Here is an 11649-nt window from a genome sequence, read left to right on the forward strand (position 1 = left end):
GCCTTAACTATTTTTTTTAAGTATTAATTACTATTTTTTTAATTAACCTAAAATTCATCCACATAAATCTAATAAAAATTGTATGACAAGAGTAGAAATTTAATTTTTAGGAGCATTCATCATCTTAGATTTTCTTTTGGTGATCGCTGGAGACAAGGTAAGCTTTTAAGTTTTATTAGTTTCGTGCATCTAATTTAGTAGCATAGAACCCCTTGTTTGAAATTGGTTGTGCATATTTATCTCAAATCAATTTAAGAGCAACACCTATAACAAGATAAGGTGAGAATTTCATCACCCTCCCTTGGCCCAAAAACAACCAACCAGCATCCCACATTAACCCTAGCCTAACTAAAATCAAGTAGACATTGGCCCCTAGTATTAATCGAGTTCAGTTCTGAATATTGTGATCAAGTTAAGTGCAAAATAAGTTCGGACTCACTCTTGAAAATGGTGTCTAAGGCTAGAGGTTATAAAGACTCAGCCTAAGTGGATTTGTGATTATTTAATTAGTTCCCTTAGCTTACCTAGCTAATTCAATTGGTGTCTAAGGTAAGCAACGGAGGGACCCCCACGATCCCACCTCTTACCTGGCTAGTTGAAAGAAGTAAGAATAAATCCAATTTGTATCTAGACTAAGCCACTCTAAATCAAACTGTTAGGTCCAAGAAACCCATAGGTGTCTAGGTTTAATTGTTTGCTAACTTGATTGTAATTAACACTAAACCATAACTAATTCTTCCTACCTTACGTATCTAGGTCTTGGGCGCTTTCTTTCTTCTCTCTCCTTTTTCTCTTAAAAAAAAATGAAACAAAAACAAAACTTGAATCATACATTAGGGTTTGCACTGATATATGCAAGGTAGAAGATCTCTCTATCCTGATCTAGTTGAACCCAATCTTGAGATTGAATGGTTGATTCATATTAAACCTGAAAATCAGATGGCTGGAGATCCTAGAGAACCACCTAGGCAGATGAAGGAATATTTTATTCCTTCCACCTATAACCCATCGACTTGTATCTACTTACCTGATATCCCTGCAAGCCACGATGAAATCAAGTCGACCATAATCCAGATGCTTCCATCTTTCTATAGGAATACTAATAAAGATCTTTACAAGCATCTGGATGAGTTCTTAGAAATTTGTTCCACGGTGAAAATTCAAAATTTTACTGATGATGTACTTAGATTGACCTTATTCCCCTTCTCACTTAAAGACAAAGCCAAGTACTGGCTTGGCACAATAGGGAGACCAATCCAAACTTGGGCTAAAATGCAGCATGAGTTTCTTAAGAAATTTTATCCCATAGGTCGAACCAACACCATGAGGCGAGCCATCACTAGATTTGCTCAGCTTCTAGGAGAACAAATTTATGAATCATGGGAGAGACTTAAGGAACTTCTTAGAAAATGCCCACACCATGGTATATCTAAGTGGCAAATTGTTCAAGCTTTTTATGAGGGTTTAGATGACCAATACAGACAAATGGTAGATGTATCTTGTGGGGGTGCATTCATGAGTAGAAGTGAGGATGAAGCCTACACTTTATTTGAAATTTTGAGTAAAAATTCAATCAATCATGCTTCATTATCCTCCTATGAAAAATCAATCTCTCACCAAAAGTGGGCAAAAAATTTTGAGATCAAGCAAACAATCTCTAGTCCTAAAGTCAATCTGAACCTAATAGCCCAAAGATTAGATAAAGTTGACCTTCTTGCCCAGAAATTTGATCAATTCCTAGCATTAGGTCAACAAGCTCTTGCACAATACACACCACCACCTAATTATCAGGAGATTTATTCTATCTATGCTAGCCTGGTCCATCATGTGAGCGAATGTCCAATGACTGCACAGTTTTCACCTTTCATCCAAGAACAAGTTCAAGCTGCTCAAGATTACTCCAATTCTGTCAACGACCCATTCTTAAATACATATAACCAAGATTGGAGGAATCATCCTAATTTTTTTTGGAGACCCCAACAGACTCAAGCTCAGACCCAAATTTTTTCTATGCAGAATTTTCAAAATAGACCCCAATACCAAAACTATGCTTATAATAGAGGTCAGCCTACTCAGCCATCCTATTACAATCAGCCATTATTCCCACCTCCTCAGTAGACCAATCTAGCCGATGATAGGTTTAGCCAACTTCAACAAATGATTATGACCCAACAGCAATCCCTCACCAGACTAGAAGAACAAATAAGTCAATTAGCTGAATCTTCTATGAGGAAAGAACTAGATCAATTGCCAAACGAATCAATATCGAATTTTGAAAATAACCCACCCATCCACCAATCATCTAGATCTAGTCATCAATCCAATGTCCCACCTAAGAATCTCCAATTTAAAAGTGATAATGTAATTTCTGAGCTTAAAAGTGATAGGATTCTTAAGGACCCGTACCAAAACCAGGTGAGTGAGGCTAGTACTGATGCTAGCCAAAATATGAATTTGAAAGAAGAGGTTAATACTAAAGCTAACCCAATAGAAGAACTTGAGCTTAGTACTGATGCTGATCTAAGTGAAGAAAAGAAGAGAGTGGATGAGTTACCTAAGATATATCCATCAAAAGTTTCATTTTCTTCAGCCTTAGAAGTCAGTTCTTCCACTTTAGAATTACCATGTCCTTCAAAATTAAAATTATCTTTGATCACACTTGAGAATACATGTTTAAAATAAAATGACATCCTTTCAGTATCCATTGCATCAAACTTAACTTCTAATCTAAAAACTAAATTCATGAGCATTTTAGAAAAACAAATAGGAGAAATTCTCAACAAACAAGGGTTTGTAAATGGGTTTGTGAATTATCTTACTATAATTAAGAACGAGGATGTGAACTACTTTCTAAAGATTGGTAATAAAATATTATAATTTATTATAGACCATCTTTCTGAGATTGATAATTTAAAATTATTAAAATTTATCAATCTAATATTTGACACGAGATAGGTGAGAGAATCAGCATGGTCTGACTGAAGACGGTAAACTAAGTGCTTCCTGGGAGGCAACCCAGTTTTTAATTTTTAGTTTTATATTTTTTGCTATCTTTTATATTTTATTTAGGTCAATCAAGTCTTACTTAGTTTTTTTTGTAGAGATCTAAAAATAATCTTGGCTAAGTTAGGGGGAGAATCAATTTTGAAAAGACTTCTGGATCACGTGATATCTCTCCTTTTCTTTCTTTTTACATGCACCTTTAATTTTTTCTACTCCATTAAGGACAATGTCGATTAAGTTGGGAGGAAGAATAATAAAAATTTTTAAATTTTTAAAGTCCTCAAGTAAGTTAGTGTTTAGTATTTAAGCACCTGATTATACTTAAGAATCAAGTTAAATCAAGTATTTTTAAAAGAAAATTGATGTACAGATCAGAGAGTTTGTGAGATATTGAGGGATTAAGTATTAAGAAAACTCAATATTGAGTTAAGTTTAGAACTTAAACAGTTTTCTTTGAGTATTTCTAAATTTTTCTACCAGCATCAAAGAATAATTAACTTCTTATGGGCTTGTGTAAAGTAACTATATGTTTTTTCATATATTCAAAAAAAAAAAATTTAAGTACTTCAAGCTGAGTAACCGGGCCTCTTTGCCTAAGCAAGTATTGAGTTTCGTATCAAAAGGTATGAAGGGCAAAGAAACTTTATTGTAAAGCTAGTTTTAACTCGTAGCCTGTTTGATTTGAGCAAGTAGGTTCGAGGGGTATTTTATACCTAGTACCCTAAAGCCATCTGGTTTGGGAGTTATTGATTAAAAACTCGCTACATGGGTCAAACAGAAAGCTTAAGGGATTAAGATACTCAATAGTAGTATAATATTTAAAAAAAAAATAAAAGACAGAAGTAATAATATACTTGTCATGTGAAGGATAATAATTTGGAGATAAAGGTAGCGATAATTTAGAAAAGTTCAAAAAAAGTTTAGTGTTCTTAGTTTAACTCTCATATTGACTAGTATTAATACCCCAATGACATACCGCATTTATACTCTACTGAACATCAGTGGTCCTTTTGAAAATTATTTAGTAAAATTTGAGATTTTAAGTTAAATAGTACTTAATTCTAAATTCTTTCTTTACTCGTGGATGAGCAAAGTTCAAATTGAGAAGTGTGATAAGTGATATATTTTTACATTTATTGAAAATATTTTTGATAATTTATGGTACTAACATCTTCTTAAAAATCCTAATTTCATGAATTTATTAATTTTTTTTAAAAAATAAATAATTTAAAAAATAAAATAAAATTAGATATATTTATAAAAAATAGATATTAATTTAATTGAGCAATTTAAGCACCAAAATAAAATTTTTTTTTGAAGAATTTAATGCATATTTTTTCTAATTTTTTAGGTGAAAATTGGAGCAAAAATGGAGCTAAAATACTCTAAAAAATAAAGAAAATAGCTTTCGGTGTACGGTGGACTGACTGCTCGATCTACAGTGTCAGGATACGGTCCATCAAAAATGCTACGCGGTCCACAGGCACGGTCTATGGGCAGCGAAAGCTATTTTGCACGATCCAATGACTGAAATTCATCCCAATCCAGATCCGACGGTCAGCATCCATTGTCGATTTATAAAGAGGGATTTTTGCATGATCGGATGGCTGAAAATGAATCTATCATGAGTCCGATGGCTGAGGATGCTCCCAACTAAGAATAAGAGATTATCAGTACGATCCGATTGTTGGGAAATGTGTCCCAAAAAGACAATCATCAAGCTGTTGACGGTTGAGCAACCAAGTATTGTAATTGATTTGTTAATAAATAAAATATATTTGGCATCTTCATCATAAGCTTTCATCTTCTAATGAACTCCGTTGTTATGATGAAGTCCTTAGGACTATTTAAGTTCGATAAAGAGAGGATTTATCGATTAGTCCTTAAAACTGTTCACGACCAATTGATAAGCTGTTAATAAGGACGACAGCTTCTATCGAGCATAGGTCGCTGTAGGCCATATGGGTTGGTTGTCCTCTTAACCAAGGAGTGTGGAGACACTGGTATGGCATACAGGTGAGATGTAAGGGTACATCATCATTGAACGTGACCAACTCCAGAGTATTCTGCTGTCGAGAATGTCTCTGATGGGATATAGGTATAAGTGTCCCTTAGACTTGAGATCGCCTCAGTGACTTGCAAGCAACTCACTGTGCTTTGGTACTGGACTAACTAAATTTTTAATTCAGGGATAGAAGGCTTCTGGGCACAGTCAAGTACTTGCGAAGTCAGAGTGTGATCGAGATGGGATTGACCACTCTAAGAGTTGGAGAAGAATGAGTCGCTGTATTTCAATTTAGCAAAACCTTGGCCAGGGTAATCCATCAGATAGATTTGATATTTTGAAATACAATGTGGACAACCTGATCAGAGTTGACAGTTGAACTCTGGGGTGTCCTATGATCATTTTGGTCAAGGGGATGAATTATATGAAAACTATATCCGCATGGGTTCTAAGGATGTTGTTCTACACATTCGACCTATCCGGTCGTCGGGTACCATTGCTAGATGGTCACTTCGATTGGTATAGAAATTTGTTCCTATGCTACCGGCTTAGGTTCGGACCTATGAGGTCACACACATTAGAGTTCATGATCCGATCGGATAGTTGATCAACGATTAAGAATTGTTCTAGGGTTAAATGATCAATACGATTGACATTTAACCCAGTGCAAGTATTGCAGGAGGATCGATTAGCAATTTGATTGCTAATTGGCTTAATTTGATTAAGCCAATGAGCTGAGATTAAGTCTAATTAAATATAATTTAATTAGATTTAGTTTGAGCTTGATTGGATCAAGTCCAATTGGTTTATTGGATAAGCCAAATGCAAGGAAAAACTAGTCCTAGTTCAACTAGGACTTGGGTCAATCTAATTTCTAATTTGATTAGAAAATTAAATCAGATTTAAATCTAATTTAATCTGATTAAATTAGGTTTTTAATTGGGTTAAGACCTATTTTAATTGGATTGATCTAATTTTGATTTGATTTGGTTTGGGAAACCAAATTAAAAGAAGTCATAAGATAGAATCCTAGTAAGACTAGGATTCCACCTTGCGCCACATAATCCTTCTCCACGCCCTCTCTCTTATTCAACGCCAATCTCCACTTATTTTGTATGATAGAAGCCCTCTCCCAGATCTCTCCCACGTTCACAAAAGGTCTCCTCTCTTCTTTCTTACATGGAAGGTGGTTTGGATCAAATCTAAAAGGAATAAGTTTGGATTTCGAATTCTATGAGATAGAGTTTTAGAAATCCAAAACTCTTTCAATTTTGCACCGAATTTATCCAAATTTTTTTTGGAATTTTTGTGGCTTTTAGGGTATACATTGTGTACCCTTTTCTAGTGATCCATGCATGAAAATATGAAGGAGGTGCTCAAGAGTTGGGCGTCCCTTAACTTGCCATGTTTGGATAAGCCTTGACTAGGTGTTTGACCTAGACAAGGACTCCATCATATCTCTCTATATAAGATGAGTTTCTTCATGAAATTTTAGGAGAAGTCAGATATTTGAGAGTCCTTTGTACCATCCAAAAATCAAAGAGAAATACCTTTGGGTCTTGGAGATATAAAAGATGCAAGTTTGGATGTCTAGAGAGAAAAACGTGAAGAAGAAGAGGGTCTTCTTCTAGGGATTTTATTTTCATATATTTTCTCCCTCCATCTTGAGTTTCCTGAGAGCGTCTCAGATCTAAAACTCCTCCTTCTACTTTCCATCTTTGGAAGAGTCTAAATCAAGAAGAAGGAGGCACCTGATCAACCATCAAAGAAGGATCAGTGCAGTACTAGCATACTGTGCTGATTTTCTGAAGCGGGACTTCTGATCGAGATTCGTGGGCTCATGTGGATGACTCCTAGAGGCCGAACGCGTGTGTGGCTTGCAACATCATCCTCAAGCCCAGATCAACAAGGTTAGAACATCTAACTTGCAAGGTAATAGATCTGATCTATTGTTTAATACATACATTAGATGTTGTATAGAAACATGTTGATATGATCAACATGTAGTTCATGCTATATTTATATATTTTAATTTTTGATTTAATGCTATATAATAATCATGTAATAGGATCTTAGATCTAGAGATTTTTTAATTTTAAAAAATAAATTTTGATTTATTTTAGTCTTCCGCTGTATGACCTTGAAAAAGTTTCAAGATCTAACCCTAAAACCCTAGATCTGGTTCCTACAATTGGTATCAGAGCTCAGGTTCTTTATTATATGATTATTTATACATGCTTAGATTATTTTTAGATTAGATCTAATTTATAATCTGATTATTAAATCTAAAATTAAAATTTTAGATCAATCACAAACTGCAAGGTTGTCCTGCTGTAAGGTTTACCCCTTACAGTGCAAAGATTGTCCTAGTTTGTGTAGATCTATCTTTAATCATAAATTTGTTAGATATGATCTAGATTAAATTTATAATTTATTAAATTTAAAAGATGTTTAAATCTGAAATAAAATCTCTTTGTTAATAATTTTTGTGCAAAGAAATTGTTTAAAGTTGAAATTGTTTCAATTACATGAACCTGTTTAGATTAGATCTAAAGTAGTTTCATATTTATTTCACTTGCATCTTGATTATGAATCAAACATGCAATATGGTTGGTAGAATCATATTGTAAAATTATTTTACAAATATAAAAATTATTTTTTGAAAAGCCAAACCCAACCCTCAGCCCAAAACTTAATTAAGAATTAAGAAGTTGTTTGAATAGATTCTAGGATTGTGAATTGAAGAACCTAAGACACAAACCATAACACATTGGGTTAATGGGTTAGCGGGAATTAGGTCCATTAATTGGGTTAGACCTATGGTTAGATTGAAGATGGACTTAATTAGAGAATTGACTAAATCTAATCAATTGTTGTCTTAGATTAGGTCAAGGATTCTCTAGATCAATTACAACAGTTGTAGTTGGTCAAGTCCATGTCTTTAACGAGAACCAAATGGACTTGATTCTTGGCTAAGCAGTCTAGCATGAACTGTTAGGTTGATCTAATCGAAACTAATTAAACCAGTTGGTGTCTAAGGTAAACCAGACCGGTGGTTTTTAATTGGGAGCCCGCTTACCTGGCCATTTCTGATGGTGTCTAAGGTAAGCTTTGGCAGACCCTCCCACTGATCGAACTTATCTGGCCTCTTGGTGAAATTATATTTTGATCGGATCACTTGACTATTCGAGCTGACCCATGTCAGCTAGGTAAATCAGTGTGACTGATTTAGGTGCTCCTAGACCAGCCCTGGTCTCCCTTAAGCTGACTTGGTGAAGCCAGTGGGAGGATCATGATAAGCTGGTTCATCTGACTTCATCCTCTATATTATTTAAATCTTCTAAAATTATTAGGTCCTTAAAATGATAAAGTTATGGAGATAACTGAGTCATAGCCTCCCATTAAGGTGTTTGATAATGAGTCCATTAACTCAATAATCATTGCAGATCCAAAGGCCTGGTGCTTGTTGACTAATGGAATTATCACTCATCATATGATGACTTGGAAGTGTTTCTCTAATGGTGGTTAGGTGAGCCAACTAAAGTTGGGCTTAATCATTCGTTGGTTAGATACACCAAGTATGATCATGTTAATGGTTGGACCTAACTGGATCCTTACAGTGGAGGCCAAAGCCTACTGATTAGGTTTCTGGGGCAAAATTAAAATTACTAGAAATTGTTTAGAGAAATAATTAGTTATGAACCTACCCTTAGATGTACATGGGTTGACCAACCAAAGTTGGGCTTGTGTGCAGTCTAAGTGGATTCTAGTACCCGCTAAGGAATTAGGGTAATTCCTCGAATTGGAGGTAGAGGCTACTAATTCGAATAAAATAGTGGGAGAAACCTTTTGATTAAAGTCCAAATCTTTAGGTTTAATGAATAAATTACTAATTAGGTTATGGTTCTCTTTTGTGCAGATATGGCCACTTTCCTATCGCTCCGATCATTGTTGGACAATGATAAGTTGGTGGGACCCCACTTCGGTAGCTAGTATCGAAAGTTGAAGATAGTCCTGGAGCATGAACGGATCCTATATGTGATAATGGATCCTGCACCTGATGAGCCAGCTACCAATGCATGTGGAACAGTCAGAGACACTTACCAGAAGTGGCTCAGTGACCAGACCACGGTGCGCTGTATCATGCTGGCTGCTATGAGCGACGAGTTCAGTTGTAGATTCGAGACGGCTCAGCCAAAGGATATGCTTCAAGTGTTGGAGGATGCCTTTGGCACACCCGATGACGTGGAGAGGCACAAGACTAGTTGTGCCATCTTCAATGCCAAAATACGGGATGGTGCCTCTGTCACTGATCATGTATTATACATGATCGAGCTGATGGAATGATTGAGCAAGCTCGGCTTTCCCTTGCATGAGCAGCTTGGGAAAGATGCAATACTGAACTCGCTGCCCAAGTCTTATCTCCCATTCCTCACTCATTATAGAATGACAAAGCCTGAAGTAAACTACCACGGATTACTGGGGTTACTTCAGAACTTTGAGAAAGATCACCAACTCCATAAGGAGTCGGTAAACTTAGTGGGAGGTTCGTCTTCTGGTTCTCGATCCTTTAAGAAAGGGAAGAAGAACAAGAAGAAGAAAGTGAAGAAGGTGCAAGTTCAGGCTGGACATCAGTGCAGAGCCAGACCAAAAAGATCAAGCCTGATAAGAGTCTATTCAATTGGCAAACACCCTAGATTAGATAGTGTGTCAGATATCTACTTATGGCACTGTAGGCTAGGTCATATAAACAAGAACAGAATAAACAGGTTGACTCAAGAGGGAATCCTCGAAGTTAGTGATTGTGAATCACTTCCAACCTGTGAGTCCTATCTTCTTGGTAAAATGACCAAGTCACCTTTTACTGGAAAAGGTGAGAGAGCTACTGAGCTCTTGGGCCTAGTACATACTGATGTATGCGGGCCCATGAGCACCAGTGCTAGAGGTGGATATTTCTACTTCATAACTTTCACGGATGACCTATCCCGATATGGATATGTCTATCTGATGAAACATAAGTCGGATTCATTTGAAATGTTCAAACGATTCCGAAGTGAAGTAGAAAAACAAACTGGGAAGAGTATTAAAACTCTTCGATCTGATCGAGGAGGAGAATATCTTTTTAGTGAATTTCTCACATATCTAGGAGAGAATGGGATTCTCTCCCAATGGACTCCTCCTGGAACACCACAGCATAATGGTATGTCTGAAAGGAGAAATCGGACTCTGTTAGACATGGTCCGATCCATGATGGGTTTTGCTAGCTTGCCGATATCCTTCTAGGGATATGCACTCGAATCGGCCTGTTATCTGTTAAATAGGGTTCCAAGTAAGTCTGTAATTAAGACTCCATATGAGATATGGACGGGACATAAGCCAGCACTTTCACACCTTAGGGTCTGGGGGTGCCCGACCTATGTCAAACGATTAGTCACAGACAAACTTGGACCTAGGTTTGACAAATGCTCATTCACAGGGTACCCCAAAGAGACAAAAAGATATTTTTTCTACCATGCTGATGAACAAAAGGTGTTCATCAGCCTTAAGGCAATCTTTTTAGAAAAAGAGTTCCTTGGTGAAGGAACCGTTGCCTCTAAGATTGAACTTGATGAAGTTCAACAGGTAGAAGGACCGACACCAATAGCTGAACCTGAGTCGGATATGATTAGATCAGATCCGAAGCCCAATATACCTGCACCATTAAGGCGATCCGGTAGAGTACCGCATCAGCCGGACAGATACTATGATTTTTTTGATCCGAGATGGTGATCCCATCGAACTTGATGAGAATAATGAGGATCCGATCACCTATATGGATGCAATGCAGAGACCTGATTCTGAGAAATAGTTTGAAGCCATGAAATCCGAAATGGAGTCCATGAAGGTCAACGATGTATGGACATTGGTTGACCCACCTGAAGGGGTTAAACCCATTGGGTGTAAATGGGTCTTCAAAAGGAAGAGGGGCGCAGACGGAAAGGTGGAGACCTATAAAGCCCGTCTGGTCGCCAAGGGGTATCGTCAACGTTATGATATTGACTATGACGAGACATTTTCCCCTGTGGCAATGCTCAAATCTATTCGGATAATGCTTGCAATAGCTGCCCATCTGGATTATGAGATCTGACAGATGGATGTAAAGACAGCTTTCCTGAAAGGAGAGCTGACCGAAGAGGTGTCTATGATACAACCTGAGGGGTTTACATCCACAGATGAGTCCAAGGTGTGCAAGCTTCAGAGATCCATTTATGGATTGAAGCAAGCTTCTCGGAGTTGGAACATGCATTTTGATAAGGTGATCAAAACGTATGGCTTCATTGAGAATGAAGAAGAGCCCTGCATCTATAAATGGGCAAACGGTCCAGTTGTGGTATTCCTTGTCTTGTACGTGGATGACATTCTCTTAATCGGAAATGACATCCCCGCACTACAGAGAATAAAAGTTTGGTTGTCATCACAGTTCTCCATGAAGGACTTGGGTGAAGCATCCTACATCCTAGGGATGAAGATCTATAGGGATAGATCTAAAAGGATGCTTGGGTTATCCCAGTCCATGTACATAGATACTATGCTGAAGAGGTTCAGCATGGAGAATTTCAAGAAGGGCTATCTACCGATAGGTCATGGAATTTCTCTCTCTA

The 11649-nt window shown here is 36.9% G+C and overlaps 1 non-coding gene across 1 annotated transcript; it reads right to left on the bottom strand.

Moving 5' to 3' along the window:
- Positions 1–1320: 1320 nt before the first annotated feature.
- LOC140858287 (small nucleolar RNA R71) lies at positions 1321–1427 on the bottom strand. The gene has a single exon (XR_012141854.1). It is a non-coding gene; the product is annotated as a small nucleolar RNA R71 (small nucleolar RNA).
- Between the last annotated feature and the right edge of the window lie 10222 nt (positions 1428–11649).

This window comes from Elaeis guineensis, chromosome 5 (assembly GCF_000442705.2).
Source record: "Elaeis guineensis isolate ETL-2024a chromosome 5, EG11, whole genome shotgun sequence".
Taxonomy (NCBI): Eukaryota; Viridiplantae; Streptophyta; class Magnoliopsida; order Arecales; family Arecaceae; genus Elaeis; species Elaeis guineensis.